This window comes from Terrapene carolina, unplaced genomic scaffold (assembly GCF_002925995.2).
Source record: "Terrapene carolina triunguis isolate 2854851 unplaced genomic scaffold, T_m_triunguis-2.0 Scaffold247, whole genome shotgun sequence".
NCBI lineage: Eukaryota > Metazoa > Chordata > Testudines > Emydidae > Terrapene > Terrapene triunguis.
This window is the reverse complement of record NW_020664598.1, coordinates 1,215,931-1,227,156: the sequence shown is the minus strand read 5'-3', so window position 1 is coordinate 1,227,156 and position 11,226 is coordinate 1,215,931.

Here is an 11,226-nt window from a genome sequence, read left to right as displayed (position 1 = left end):
ACAGTCTCAGCAGAAAGGCCAGGGACTCAAATGACCATAGAGATAAAATCTTATCACAAAATATGGTCCTACCGCATTAGAGTTAAGGCATATGGTGGTACTTTAGGAAAATTAACATTCCTGTGCTGTGCTAGATCTATAAATGAATGACTTTGGTTTCCAGGGCTGTTGGTTTCATACCTTTCCCAAAGTACTAAATTCCCACCAAATCTCTTTTTAAATTGACATTTTTTAGTCTCTTAATGCTGCTTAAAAAAAATCCCCTGCAGATCATTGGCTTCTCTCTGATTACTCATTCTAGTGTAGTAAAATTAAACTATTGAGTCTCTGATAAGTAGCTTTGGCATGAGGTATTAGTTTAATCATTGGAAGTAACCATGTGCACAGTAGATCTATTCCAGTTGTGCTACCTTGGGATCTACACATGCTCTCTGGCCAGTTGTTGAGGCTGGTTAAGCTTAGTAACTAATCTGCTGCTGAGCACTAGAGCAGTGGTTCTCAACCAAAGGTACATCAGCTCATCTAGATAGTTGCCTGGTTTTACAACGGGCTACATAAAAAGCACTAGCAAAGTCAGTACAAACTAAAATTTCATTCAGACAGTGACTTGCTTATACTGCTCTATATACTATACACTGAAATGTAAGTACAATATTTATATTCCAATTGATTTATTTTATAATTATATGGTAAAAATTAAAAAGTCTGCAATTTTTCAGCAATAGTGTGCTGTGACACTTGTATTTTTTTTTATAAGCAAGTAGTTTTTAAGTGAGGTGAAACTTGGGGGTACACAAGACAAATCAGACTCCTGAAAGGGGTACAATAGTTTGGAAAGGTTGAGAGCCACTGCACTAGAGCACTATAGTGCTAATGAGCAGAAGGTTGCAAATGCAGGTCCTGGCAGTGACAGGTTTTTCAATGTCTGGGGCCTTTTTCGAGCTGAGTGCAGATGTGTAACAGAGTGGCAGAATTGTTTGTCAGCAGGTGTTGATACCTTATAAAGGAAGAGGTTACTTACTGCTGACCTACTGGGGCAGGTATGGCATACTAGATTGATTTTTCCCCCTGGAGGAAAGGGAGAGAGAGGGAGTTAAGGTCTGAGACAGATGGGTCCTAGAGAAGGAACCCTAAGAGCACCCACATCACAAAATTCACATACTGTTTTGGAAATATTTTTTTCTCTTAATTGGACTGCAGTCTTTGACTTTGAGAGGGTAGATTTTTGTTTGCTCTGTATAAAGACTCATTTGAGAGCGGTTATTCTCATCAACACCGCAAACCCCAGATGGAGCAATGATCTAGGGCCAGTTCAAACTACTAGCCCCAGGAAACAGGGAGCTTTCACACCAGGGACATTGTGGTAGGATAGCAGAAATAGCATTATGGGCCCTACCATTGCAGAGGCAATCTTCATGATCCCTGTGGATTAGTTCTCTGGTCCCTCTATTACACTGTTCTTCACTTGCATCTTAGGGAGTAAGAAGTTTCGTCCCCCATTTCCCCTTCAAGGTTGATTAATTTTAACCTTTGAGGAGAAGAGAATGAGTCTCACATTTCAGTACTGTAGATGAAAGAAGGCTAGCTATCATTGTTCTTGGATTAACAGATAATTGTTGTTGACCAACCCATATTGGGCAAGCCTGCCAATTCCAGCCGTTGCTGCTACAATAGCTGCATTTCCTCCTCTTAAAAAGGCCTGTTTTGCCACCTTGACCTTGTGAGTGTCTGTGTTTTCTTGTGCGGAATCCTTCACTGGTTGAGGTTGCTAGGAGTCTCCTGCCTTGAAATAATTAAGCAACTGTTAATTATTTAATTGAACACATACATGGCTCTCTACCAACCATTAACTAACCAGTCTCTTCTCCCTGCACTACCCATGAGGCCCATGTTATCCCCACATTATAGATGGTGAAATTGAGGCATTGTTGACTGTCAGAAGAATTGAGCTTGTGGGATTTCAGGAGCTGGATTTGTGAAGGATCCTGACAAGGTGGAGAAGCTCTGTTTTGTTTTAAAAGCCAGAGGACAGAGAGTATGGACATAGTTTGAGCACTTCGGCAGGCACCTTGGAAATTCTACATTCCACCCCATCAGCCTTAGTCACCAGCATTCTTCTGATCTAGGTGGAGCGGGTGGCTGTCCATCTCATGATTCTTCCTCCTCTGTGCCCTTCCAATATCTGCTGTTCTGCCAGCTAGCCAGCCAGTAGGAGAGAGGGGTTGCCTCAAACATCCATAAATCATGTTCCTCCGTGGTGCTCCCACAGGAGACCAACAAAGGAGGATGACAGCACTGACAGGCTTGTCTGTGAGCATGTGGATCCTTCAGTAGCCTCCTGATGACCTAAAAATCTCCCTGCAGCAATCAATACCGAGGGTAGTCCAGAATTTTTCTCCTGTTAGGTTTGTCTCAATTCTGTTGTCTCTTGCAAGGTGATGGGGATGGAATAAAAGGAGATGCCCCTCCACCTAGGTGAGGATGATGATGCACCAAATCACCCTTCCACTTTAGGCACATGGGAATACAGTTGAAGAGACTTTGTTCAGGCAATTTACCAATGCAAAGGTAGAATTATTAACATCCATGGGAATGTTCAGGAGTCTGTAGCTTCCCTGCAGGAAGACTAAACAAGCCAAAGTAAATGTGAATCAATCAGTCAACTGAGCTGTAAGGCACTTCTTGGCTTTGCTTCAGGAGGTTTCATCTTCCATGTTCGCTGTGGTATTGGCTCCCATTTTGCAGACAGCCACCAACAGGGGATGTCATGCAATAGCCTCCTTATCCCCTTTCAGTCTTGATTCCACCATCCTGACACTGAAGATCCAGAGGTGCAAATGTATCCTATGTGTACACTTGACTTACTCCTCCATAACACCCTTGTCTTCTCCCCGGAGCATCTTTTAAGCATCTCTGCCTTTGGCTCCTACTCCAGAGACACTGACTCACCCACATGGCATGTGCCATCCAGTTTATGTCTGGGAAACACGGGCAGTGTTGAAACCTCCTCAAGTGGAATGGATACTCACAGAAGCAGAAGATATCAAAGTCTTTAGACAATGGTATTGTTGTAGCATCTCACAAACAACAGCAAAAATGTTTGTTGTGAGCTCTTTTTGAGCCTTTACTCTTTCTCAGTTGTGTTGATTTCCATAGCTGTTCATGTATTTTTGTGTTTGTACATGTAACTGACAGTGCTGTTGGCAGCCTCTTGTGTCCCTGGGGTTGGGCCCATTGGTGGTTGACCCTTCTCCCCAAGGATGAAAACCACCTGCTGGGGACTTGAGCACACTCCCTCTGTCTCTCCCCTCAGTAGCTCTATCTCCTTGTGCTGCTCTGAAAAATTGTAATGTGTTTGGTTGTCTTTTAATAAGTGTGTTATGGTGTCTTTTTCTGAGTGCTGCATCTTTGTGAGAGGTGTTTAGTTCTTCCTGAAGCACAAATAGAGCAGAAGTCCCTATTTGTGCGTGATCACTGTTAGAGCTTTTGAAAATGCCAGATGAGCGCCCATGTGGGAGTGAGGAACAAAGAGGAAGGACAGAGGTGTGGGAAAGGGGATGGACACTCAGGGACCCTGGTGGTCACTTTCTGAAAATGCTACGTGTGCCCAGAAGAGTCAACAATCCTTTTTATACACTCAAACAATCATTTTTGTCTGCACAGTCTTTTGAAAATGTTATCCTTAACTTCTGTCTCAGCTGTCTCATTTATACAAGGGGGAAAATGATACATACAATCTCATCGGGGTGCTGTTAGAATTAGTCAATGTTTGTATAGTGCTTTGAAGATGAAAAGTGCAATATAAATATTTATTTATGTGGTAAATGTAAGTGCTTTTTGTAAGTTTTGTTTTTAAAAAAATCAGTGCCTAATGAAAATGGCTTAAGAAGATGAGACTGCTGAACTGCGAAGTTCCTGTGGTGAGTTATAAAGAGATCAAACATAATCTGTCTGTAACTTCCTGTCCTCCAGTTGTCCATCCTGCACAGCCACTTCCTGTCCCACTGGCCTGATTCCAAGCAACAGCAAGCCCAGTGTGGCAACATTCAACATCTTCAGGGCAGATTCCATGTGATTTCACCTGTTCTCCAGAAGTCAGGAAGATTTTTTTAAACATATGTACACCTCTACCCCGATATAACGTGACCCAATATAACACAAATTCAGATATAACACAGTAAAGCAGTGCTCCGGTGGGGCGGGGCTGCGCACTCCGGCGGATCAAAGCAAGTTCGATATAACGCGGTTTCACCTATAACGCGGTAAGATTTTTTTGGCTTCCAAGGACAGCGTTATATCGGGGTAGAGGTGTATTCATTTTTTTGGTGAATCGTGCAGTACAAGAGAGATTTATGCTGGATCTAAACTTTATGCTCTTCCATGAACAACTTGTACCTTTTGAGATTTCAAATTAATCTCTACAAGAAAAACAAAATGCAAGTAGCTACCATGTCACATTTGCTGCCCTATACGCTGTCTCATACAATGTTAGAAACAAAGTACAGGAATATTTGGCACCACAGAAAATAGCTAAAATATCTATGATCTATACAAACCAATGCTAGAGGCTACATGGTATAACTGCAACTTTGTTTAATGTTTTCTGGGATTATCCACTCATAGTAATTCTGCATAAAGATATTAGTGATGCAAAATATTACATATATTGCTGTTCAGTTCATTCCATATTGGGCAGGTATGTCTAACATTTGCAAAAATATTTTATGGTTTCAATCCACCACTGTTCTTGGATTCTTAGGCAGCAATGGGGTCCTGAAGTGCTTTCCATCTATGGTTGGTTTAAGAAGTTGCAATCTTTCTTCCTTAGAGTTGGATTAAGGCATAGGTGTTATAGGGCAATGTCAAAGCTCCAGCTCCTGGAATCATGTGATGAATTCAGAATCTTAGCTCTTTTTTTTTTAAAAGAAATTAAAATGTCAGTCCTTATGATTTTGAAGAAAAGCTTGAAAACACAACCCAAATGTAAGTAACATAGAGATGTCTGCATGAGTCTGCAGCTAGCCTGAAACAATAGCTTGGAGAGGTATGAGCTGTTCCATGCATCTCAAAGGAGACTGAGTGTTAACTACAAGATCCACTGCTCTACGGGCCTCCGGCAAACACTGTGCCAGCAGAGGACCCCATGTGGCAGGAGGAGCACAGTAAGGAAGCCTGTCTTGCCCATCAAGCAGATAGCACCTAGCTGTTGGGGTAAGAACACAGGCAGATGTTCTGCTCCCCTGCTCCTTCATACAGACCTTGACACAATTATCAAAGCCTTTGTCATCTCCAAACTGGTCTACTGCAAAGCACATTATGTAAGACTTCCCTTGAAGACCATCTGGAAGCTATAGCTGAATCCAGAATGCAACAGTATCTGCCTGCTTAATGGGGTAAGTCCCAGGAAGCATATAACAAAAGGACTGGATTCTGAGTGCTAGTCCATGGGAACATAAATCATGAGGTTGGCCCAAAAAATCATTAGGGGTGTCAGGTGTTTTTGTTTGTTTTTTTTTTAAACCTGTTCATGTTTTGTAGTCTATCTTCTAAATCCCCTCTGTTCCTCTGCCAATCTGTGTGTGGTAATTTCAGGGTGATAAGTCAATCTTTAATGCACACAAACGCATTCCTCTCCCTGCCTGCTCAGGTGGAGACTCCACTTACCCTCTCCTCACCCCTAATATTGGGAAACTGCCATCTATTTCTTATTGCTGTCTTGGCCCAGCAGCAACTTTTCTCTTCCTGGGGGCCAGTGGCATCACTTCCCCAGCTCCCTAGCTCTGGGACTTCTCATCTGCCTGGGCCCCAGCAGCACCACTTCCCCAACTCCTCCCCTGCCTCCTGTTGCCCCAGGACCCGTTCACTCTTACAACTCCAACTTGCAACTTCAGGTGCCTACATACCTTTACAAATCTGGTCCTGGGTGTTCTCAGCAGGCTCCTCTCACTGTGGAATTCACTTCCTTATAATTGGACGTCAGAGCCTGGGTTCTTCGGCCTTCAGGGCACGGTGAAGGAGAAAGCATTCAATGGCAATCATTATGGAAATGCGGGGTGCTCATTTTGACAGAACCATGTAATCAGAGAGCAATGGCTGTGGTGATTCACTGAGTTACCCAGGTGGGGTCTGTCTGGTATTAATGTCCTGGCACCCAGGTGCTTGAATGGAAGGTGATTCAGACGTTTCTCAAATAAACTAACCCTTTTTGGACACCACTTACATTTTCTTCTTCGCTTCCTCTTCTTGCCTTTTTTTGACCAAGTGAAAGTAATGTATATGCTGTGGTGAGATGTATTTTGCCTATCATTTCCTCATGAGCGACACAGTGGAGTTGGATCGCGAGGCAGTTGTGTTCTGGGCCACATGTGAATGTGACATGGTACCCCATGCAGAGTTATCTAGTTGAAGAATGTGGAGTGATAAACACAGTAAGCTAGATTGTGTTACAACTCTTAGGAAGCAACGCACAGAAGATGCAGCTGAGAAAGGGGATAAAGATGGCTTTAAACCTTGTGTGTGACTCCTGGATTCTGCCTGCCCTGGGAGTTGATATAACTCCTAGCGTAAGTTGGAACAGCCCTGGGGACCGCTGTAATTTATGGCAGCCTCCCCACTGCTGCATATGGGCTGATCTGCAACCCAAAATAGCTCTATTGCAAAGTACTCTTCCTCCATGCCTGGGGGGGCCCACTCTCACCCTTGGCAGGCCTTTATGCTGGGGACAGCAGGGAAAGGGGTAACATAGGGCCACCTTCTCCCTGGAGCTGCTGCAGCTCCTTTACAACCCTTATATATGCTGGAGTAGAGGCCAGACTCTGACCCGGTGACTCCATCTGTCATAGAGTGGAAATGACACACTGCATGAGGTGACTGTACAGTAAGGGGTTTTTTAGACTACAGTGGTTTACTAAATTACCCTTTTTAACATCTGGGAAACCTTGCAACAAGTTTGGTGGCTTCTCAGTCTAGTTCAGGGGTGGCCAAACCATGGCTCATGAGCCGCATGTGGTTCTTCTATAGTTAAAGTGCGGCTCTTGGAGTCCTCCCCCTCCCCCCATTCTCTGCCTACCAGCCTGTTTGGGGGGGGGGGTCAGGGATTCTGCCCTGCAGTAGAGTGGTGGGGCTAGAAGCTTCTGCCCAGCAGGCAGGGCCAGGGGGGTCTTGTGGCTTCAGCTCCGCAGGAGGTGCCTGCCAGGGCTTGGAGCTTCAGTGGGAGATGGGCTGAAGTCTTGTGCCCTGGCAGGCGTGCCCCACTGAAACCCCTTGACCCTGCAGGACAAAAGCCCCTAGCCCCACCAACTCGCCACAGAGCTGAAGCCCTGAGCCCCGGCAGGTGCACCCCAGACTTCTGAAGATTGTATGCGGCTCGGAAGGTCAGTAAGTTTCCCCTCTCGCCCCCAGGTGTATTTTATGGTAAAAATGTATCAACGTAACTAAACTACAGCATAATCTTGCATTTTTGGAAACTGTTGCTCTGAAGAGGCTCCAGACTGGAAGAGCATTATGTATGGAAGGCTGGGATTAAAGGACCCTAACAGAATTGTATGGAGATTCCCCCCAAAATGGAATGGAAGGGGCAACACTTCAGGGCTTGACGGAAGTAACAACACAGAGTGACACTGTTTTTCCTCTAGTGCTGTTCAAACAGCAAACAGAACAGAATGTTTTGAGTTGTCCTTTTTAGGGGCAGGGAAGGAATATTGGACTCAGAAGGTTTCATGGCAGCTGGAAGTGGGCAGTTCAGGGAGAGCAGAAGATAACTGAAGAGTGATGAGGGCAGCAGGACCCCGTTCAGGAGGAGAGAGGCAGGGAACCGCCAGGGAGAGCGAATTAGGAGGAAGATGGCAAAAATGTCTGAGAACAGCAAATCTAAGAGGAGGGAATGTGAAATGAAGCATTTGTCTCTAGCCAGCACTATTGGTCTCTCACTTTTGTGAGCATCCTGCTCATACACTTTGGGCGTATCTACAACCACAAAAACTGCCATCTTGAGCGGCTCGTTTACAATGTGCTTGTCTGTCAACGTGACTAAAAGGTGGCTCTGTAGTAATGGAGATGGAGCATAACAACATTGTATTTGGGTCCTCAAGCCGTGATATGTGACCATGCCTGGTTGGTTTTGTAGTGGCAGACGGGCTCTTTCTAACAAAGAAAAAGAAAACAATCGATTGTTCAGTAATTAATTATTTGGCCCTGGCACTAAGTGTTGCCCTTTCAATGCCTTAAGATGGAAAATAAGTGTAAATAGGTATTTCCAGACACCCCGTCCCTCCTTTTTTTTAACTGGTTCAACCATAATAGTGAGGATGTTAGCAGTGTTGGCCACTATACACTCAGCTCTGTCACATGATCAAGGAAAACTGAGATGATTAATAATTCCAACATAAAATGATGGATTGTAGAGCTGCCTGCCTGACCAAGAGATGTTATGACATGTGCAATGGCAAATTCACACACATTGTCTCTGTACTTCAATTGCTCTAACAGTTTCAAAGGTGTCAAAAAATCAATCTTGGTCACAATGAGACACCTCTAGTGTTATTTGGATAAATGTCCCTTGCAAAACTTTTCTAAAAGTGGGCAGCTATGCACAGATTCCCAGTACTTCTGCAGCCAGGGGCTGGATTGGGGGTAGCCTGAAAAATACCCACACCCACACACCCTTTGCTTAGGAATGTGAAAGGAGTCACATTCACGGTGGAAAGGAGTCAGTTTTGTTGGGGGTGCCCTGAGTGGATTTTTGTTGCTGAATGAAGCTGCCTTTTGTGACGAGCAGTCGTTTAAGCTCTTTGTACCAAAAGCTGGGATTTCTCCTGATGCTAGTAACCTTGTCACTAATGCCTACAGTCAGCTGAAATGTGTGGAATGGGCTTTGCTTTTCATGACACCTGTGTCTGCCCTAAATGTTTCTGGGATGTTTGTAAGTTTCAGGAACAGCTGCCCTGCCCCCAAGAAAATCAGGACAGTAGCACAAAAATTGGGGAGAGGTAATCCATCACTAGATGTCTACACGTACAGTGCTGCAGCGGCACAGCTGTACTGATACAGCTGTGCTGCTGCAGCGTCTAGTGAAGACGCCCTATGGAGCGATCTCCTGTCGGCATTAAAAAAACACCCCCACGAGCAGCGTAAGCTTTGTCAGCAGGAGAAGCTCGCCTGGCAACGTAGCGCTGTGCACGTTAGCACAGTGGTTCTCAAACTTTTATACTGGTGACCCCTTTCACATAGCAAGCCTCTGAGTGCGACCCCCCCCCGTTATAAATTAAAAACACCTTTTTATATAACACTATTATAAACGGTGGAGGCAAAGTGGGGTTGGGGTGGAGGTTGACAGCTTGCGACCCTCCATGTAATAGCCTCGTGACCCCCTGAGGGGTCCCGACCCCCAGTTTGAGAACCCCTGCATTAGCACTTATATCGGTGTAACTCATGTCATTCAGGGGGGTGGAATGTTCACACCCCTGAGCGACATAAGTTTTGCTGACAGGTGGTACCGTAGACATAGCCTTAGGGTTTTCTCATCAGGACAGGCCCAGTGTTACGCAGAGGCCTCTGGAATCATCAAACCAAGAGAGATACTTTGCACCCTCTTTGAGAATGTGAAAACTACCATCACTTGAAATGCTTCTTCCAGAGATGGCCCTTGAGACCTGGAGGACTTTTATAGTTAGAGCTTCCCACAAATGTGCTTGGCCAATCCTGTCTCTGAGAGGTGCCTGGTCAGTACTGTCACATTTATGTCTGTAACATCAAGTAACTTGCAGGCAGTGTTTTCTGTCGCTTTAATTGTAGCAATGAATAAAATCTAGGGTATGTCATTTCAGGAACAATTATTCTCAGGTAGTCACTGGCCTTAGTGGGAGGTGTGCTATAATCTCCCAGAAATATTTGACTATTCCTGGTTTTATTACTGAAATGTACAATCTCTTTTCCTGTCAAATTCCAAAGGCACATGAGGTGAAATAGATGCAATTTTGGTTTGTTTCTATTTCCAGGTGAGTTTTCTTCTGTACATGCACAGACTAAAGGGCTAGCTTCCACTGAATATTTCTTCATTGGTATAAAGAACCAACAGCTTGTTTTATTAGAGGAGCAGGTCTTGGCAGCCACTAACGTGCAATTAACCAGCTCCCTTTGGGAGTGTAATTGGAGCTTCAAGGAAAGAGCTGGATTGGCTGAGACTGAAATCACCAGTGAGCCAATTGTCTGGGAGTGAAATTGCTTGTAAATGGATTGGCTGTGATGAAAAGTGGTGAATTGCACTACCCTCTTGTTTCTTCCTGCCTTTCAGAAAAAGCCACTGGGAAACATAAGCACATCTGCTTCCTCCTAATAATCTGTGTAAGCATGATATGCCTCTCACCGCATACACATGCAGCACTGGGAGGGAAGTGTGTGAACAAGGTGAGTTCACCAGACTTTGCATAGAAAAACAATGATGCAGGTTGACTGAACAGAGCTTTCTGATTCACTGGATGATGACTGCAACTTCCCCCACATGCACACACCCTTCGTGATTACATAAAAGAGAGGAGTGTCCATTTTTTTAAAGGGACACTGCCAAATAGCTTCCCTACATGTTGGTTTCGCAAATAAAAGGAAAGGGTTTGACAAAACTTGATATTAATAGGTATGTTTCTTCTAGGATGTACTTTTAAATGTTGATAGTTTTATTTAAAAAATCCACCACCCTTCAGAAGACCCAAATCCAGAGTAAAGTGCTAGTGACTGTAAATGCAAATATTTAGAAACAGAAAGTGAAACGAATTAGATGTAATTGCCCAAGTTCAGTGAAGTCCAAAAAATAAACACAGTGTAAATTAATGGTAAAAAGTCAATCAGAGTAAAAAAAACAAAAACAAAAGACTTTTTAAGCTGGAATGTTAATGTAATTCAGGATATTTTTCACAAATAATTTTTCTCTTGATCACATCTCTTTACATGTTTATTATAAGTTAGTTGGTAGCTGTTTTAATTACTTGTTGCCATCTTTTATTATAATGCAAGTTCATATTGCTACACTATATGTTTTGTTAGTTGCTATGTAAAAGAATTCATACCTCAGCCACAAAGACTTAATTCCTTGGTGTGACATGTTGCATTCAGGTCTCATGTTCAACAGCCATTTACTATAATAACAATTACATATAAAAGCATAGTTCTGCTCTGACATGAACATTCTGGGGCTACATGTTTACTGTACCTCAGCTTCTGTCTCTCACCTGT